The sequence below is a fragment of the Cheilinus undulatus genome, linkage group 14 (assembly GCF_018320785.1).
Source record: "Cheilinus undulatus linkage group 14, ASM1832078v1, whole genome shotgun sequence".
Classification (NCBI taxonomy): Eukaryota; Metazoa; Chordata; class Actinopteri; order Labriformes; family Labridae; genus Cheilinus; species Cheilinus undulatus.
The window spans coordinates 46,946,695-46,952,051 of record NC_054878.1 but is presented as its reverse complement, the minus strand read 5'-3'; positions in this window follow the sequence as shown (position 1 = coordinate 46,952,051).

Here is a 5,357-nt window from a genome sequence, read left to right as displayed (position 1 = left end):
CTGCTGGGCGGAGGTCAGACAAGCAGACATGAATTCAGCCAAGTGTTTTTATCTGACCTTTCCAGTTTCAGTTCAGCTCCTAAAGTACGTCTAAAATATTTTATAATATAATTTATTTATCATTTAGCTTTCTAAAGTTATGTTTTTTTCTGTTTATTTTATTTTAAATCCTCCAAACGTCTATTTATTTTAAAATGAACTGTTTACAAGCAAGAGTTGCACTAAAGGTGTCAAGCATAACACATGCATGTGGCTATATCTGGGTGTCAGTCTGAGCTCTTGCTTTGGAATTGATCAGATACCCTCCACCAGATGGCGTCATTTTTTACCATATTTGGCATGAAAAGCGCAAAACCTCCTATTTGCAGGATTTTCTGATTTGCGGATTTCACTTTGGATGATGAGAATGAGGAAGGGCTCATAGCATTAACACATTTTAGTAATAAATAGTATAAAAATCGGTGTTGCTGCTGATCGATATGTCCCAGGCTGTAATAATTCAACACAAAAAAGTTCTCTGCATGAAGAACAGTATATTTAAAATAATTCATTTTTCAGTTTTTTTTTTCTTTTACCAAAAACATGGTAGCATCATGACAGAAAACTGGCATTCAAAGGGTTAAAATCTTTAAATATTAATGAATATTTGATATCAATAAATAGGTCAGGAAGGTAAGGTTTCCAAACAGTCCTTTGCACTGATTTCTTTTTTTTTTCAATTATGTTTGTCAAAGACAAATATACAAATACAAATGTAGTTTTTCCAAGATGAGTTTTTTTTTTTTTTTTTTTTTTTTTTTTTTTTTTTTTGGTAGGTTTAGAAGGCTTTTCTCCCTAAGTAAATAAAATCATCATGTAAAAAGTGACAGCTGAATTTTCCTTTGGTTATCTTTGTCTGATATTAAAATACTTTTGATCCATGATACTCAGCGTATGGCTCTTTTGTGATGATTTGTGGCTCTTTTGTGATGATTTGTGGCTCTTTTGTGATGATTTGTGGCTCTTTAGTGATGATTTGTGGCTCTTTAGTGATGATTTGTGGCTCTTTTATGTCTAAATTTTAAATAGTATTCCTCCAGAAATCCTTTAAAAAGGGAAACTATGACCTCAGAAATTATCCATTGCAAGTCACATTAATCAGTTTGAATCCCCACATAAATACAGTTGGCTTTAATTTTTAACATTTATTTTTTTGTCTTTATATTTCCATTGCAATTTTTTGTGAAATTTTTTCAATATTTTTTACCAGTTTTAATCCATTATTACTGCTTTAAGCCCACTTTTGCCATTTCTTTTTGCCCATTTTTACATCCTCTATCCCATTTTTTGCCACCATTTTTTTGCCTGTTATTTGGTTTTTTTTTTTTTTTTTTTTTTTTTTTTTGCTATTTATATTTTTTTTCCTTTTTCGCCTTTTTTACCCATTCAAGCCGCATTTTGCTGTTAAATGCCACTGTTTTCAGCTTCTTGCCATGCTGCCTTATGCCCCTTTTTGCCACATTTTTGCCCATTTTTGTCAATCTTACACTTATTTTTGTTTTGTTTTGTTTTGTTTTGTTTTGTTTTGTTTTGTTTTTTTGCTGTTTTTGGCCATTGTTGACACCTGTAACTCATTTTTTGGTAATTTCTCATCCATTTTTGCCACTTTCTGCCCTATTTTGCCACTTTTTCTCCCTTTTATCCACTTTTCACTCGCTTTTTGCCATTTGATGCCTTCTTTGCCCCTTTTTTTGCCATATTTTTGCCCATTTTTGTCACTCTTACACACATTTTTTTGCTGTTTTTTGTCACCTGTAAATCTTTCTTTGGTAAATTCTTACTCATTTTTGCCACTTTTTCTCTCTTTTTCCCCACTTTCTGCCATTTTATGCCTACTTTGCCACTTTTTTGCCACCATTATTTGCCACCTCTAACTTATTTTTGCCACTTTTCACCCTTTTTTTTTTTTTTTTTTTTTTTTTTTTTGCCATTTTATGCCTACTTTGCCGCTGTTTGACCATTGTTTGCCACCTCTAACTTATTTTTATTGCCACTTTGATCAGTTGTTGCCACTTTTCACCTCTTGTGGCTCTTGTAAAGGCATTTTTCAACAGTTTGGCTCTTTGGTTGAGTAATGCTGCATTTGATGATCTGAAACATTTAGGTGACAAAGGTGACAAAAATAGATAAATCATTAAGGATGTTGTACTTTTTCACACCACAGCAGTATCAGCATCAGTGCAGTGGTGGTGTACCACTTCTTAAATTGTGCACGTCCAGCAGGGGGCGCTCATGTTGGACAAAAGCACCAGTCCCAGTGGAAACTCATTAAAACCTCATTTTAAGCAGATTTACAGTCAAGAAGCGTTCATTATGGAAGTTGAGGATGTTTCTGGATGTTAGAGGATGTAACTCCATATCAGACTGAACCGTTGCTTCTGCTTCAGACAGACTCAGCTAATCTGCTTCAGTGCTCCCCCCTCCTGCATAAATGGTTCAAGAGTTCTGGTTCACTGAAACTCAAAAGTCAGTGTGGTAGTCTTTTCCCAGATTCCTCTGGGATGTGGTATCTGCAGCTGGGATTTCTGCCTCAAACCGAAGGAACATGTTAGTGAATTTAACCCAGTTGGTAATTCTCTGAGAAATAGCCATGAAATTTCAGACTTAAACAGCCTCCATGTGGTTGTAAGCCGGTAAAGTTTCCATCCATCAGTGTTTCCCACAGAGTGACTGTGGCTGGGACAATGATGTGTTTGTTTCTGAAAACACAAGAAAGGCCAAACTGTGACATAACCAGGCCGAAATGACACAGCAGAGGTTGAACCACGGCCATTTACAGTAAGAATATTATACTGCATGTTTATGTTTGCAGACCCTTTTCCAAAAAAGTCGGGGCGCTGGGTAAAATTTAGCTAAAGACAGAATTCAACAATTGTCAAATCTTCTAAACATGCAAAACATATCACATGTGAAATGGAGAGATTTTACTATTTCTTGAAAATATGAGCTCATTTAGAATTTGATGGCAGCAACACATCTCAAAAAAGTAGGGACAGGGCAACAAAAGGCTGGAAAAGTAAGTGGTATTAACCCTTGTGCCCTCCTCAGGCATTTTTGGCCATTTTTCTCAACTTTTTTTTTTTTTTTAAATTTGTGATCATTTTGTCAGTTTTACAGCTTGTGGCATGAATTTTTACAGGAACTTTTCTTTCTAGTTAAATTTTTGAAATCCAACATGTCTTACTCTTAAATGTCATTCAGACTCTCTCAGTGAATTTACTCTGGACACCTTCAAGGCAAAAATGTACATGTTTAAAAAACTGCTATTAAATCAGCATACAACAATATTTTTTTTTCTTTTTTTCATAAATCTCTTAAACAACTTTAGATCTGCTCAAAACTACCAAACATTCAATCATTTTCAGGATTTTAACCCTTTAAATGCCAGTTTGATCATTTGAAATATTTTATTTTTTTTACTACAAAAACACAAAACGTGAATTATTTTCCATAAAATTAATAGTAGAAAGATGGGGCTTTGGTGCTGTGCAATAAAATCAGTTTTGTTGCTAATCTTTGACCCATCCAAGACTCTAATCACCCCCAAAGCCCCATCTTTTTATATTTATTATATGGAAAATAATCCACTTTTAGTTGTTTTTTTTTTTTTTTTTTAATATTTCAAATAATCAAACTGGCATTTAAAGGGTTACATTTCTGAAAATTATTGAATGTTTGGTGGTTTTGAGCAACTCTAAAGTTGTTAAAGAGATTTATGAAAAAAAGTAGAAAAAAAATATTTACATGTGCTGATTTAATGGCAGTTCTTCTGTACGTGTACATTTTTGCCTCGAAGGTGTCCAGAGGGTGGTAAATTTGAGGAAGGCACAAGGGTTAATGTAAAACAGCTTGAGGAGAATTTTACAGCTAATCAGGCTAATCAGTAACAGGTTAGTAACAGGACTGGGTATAAAAGGAGCATTTTAGAGAGGCAGAGTCTCTCAGGAGTAAAGATGGGCAGAAGTTCACCAATCTGTGAAAAACCAAGTCTAAAAGTGGAACAATTTCATAAAAATGTTCCTCAATGTAAAATAGTGAAGACTTTGAATCTCCCTCCATCTACAGTCCATAATATCATCAACAGATTCAGAGAATCTGGAGAAAACAGGCATGAGTCTGTAGTGAAATCACTGCAAGGGCTCAGGAACATTCCAGAAATCATCGTCTGTCACAGTTGGCCGTTCCATCCACCAATGGCAGTTAAAGCTGGATCATGGAGAGAAGAAGCCATATGTGAACAGGATCCAGAAACACCGCCATCTTCTCTGGACCAAAGCTCATTTAACATAGACTGAGGAAACATGGAAAACTGTTCTGTGGTCAGAGGAAAGCACAGACACCGTGTCCTGTGGACTAAAGAGGAGAGAGAGCATCCAGCTTGTTCTCCTGGCTCAGGTCTAAAGCCTGCATCTCTGATGGTATGGGGTTGCAAAAACAGGGAAAAAAATGGGTATTAATTGTCAAAAAATAGCTCACATGGGTGGAAAATGGCAAAAATGGCTTGAAGTAGCAATAAAAATAAGTTTAAGGTGGCAACACTGGTTGAAAAGGGGTGAAAAAGTGAAAAAATAGTCAGGAAGTAGCAAAAATGGGCGAGAAGTGACAAAAAAATGAGTTTCAGGTGGCAAAAAAAGGTCAAAAATAGTCAAAAACGTGTGGAAAAAACAGTGAAGAGTGACTAAAATGGCGGGGGCAGCTCTAACATCTGGAAAGGAACGATCAATGCTGAAAAGTAGAGAGAGCTTTTAGAGCTACATATGCTCCCATCCAGACAACGTCCCTGTCAGGAAGACCATGCTAAACCACAGACCACATCCATCACAACAGCCTGGCTTCACAGGAGAACAGTCTGGGTCCTGAACGGGTCTGCCTGCAGTCCAGACCTTTCACCAACAGAAAACATTTGGAGAAGAAAAGGAAGAAGACCCAGGACTGTTGAGCAGCTAGAATCCTACATCAGAATGGGACAACATTCCTCTCCAGTCAGCTGGTCTCCTCCCTCAGACTGTTGTTAGAAGAAGAGGGGATGCTACACAGTGGTGGCTCTGTCCCGACTTTTTTGGTTGCTGAGTGTGATACCGCTCTGATTCTGTCATTCACTGTTACCTTCATCCACATGTGGCGTTTCTGTTGTTGGTGGAGGATCTCTGTGATTTCGTAGGACCAAAGAAATGTTGGTGTGTCCTCTGTTACCGTCAGCAGCTGGACACGAGCTTCCCTCCTAAATGAAACCAGATTAAACGCTGATTTTCTGATTCCACAGCAGGACAGAGGCTTTTCTTTGAGGTGTAAACTGAAACCTTTGAACACAACCAGAT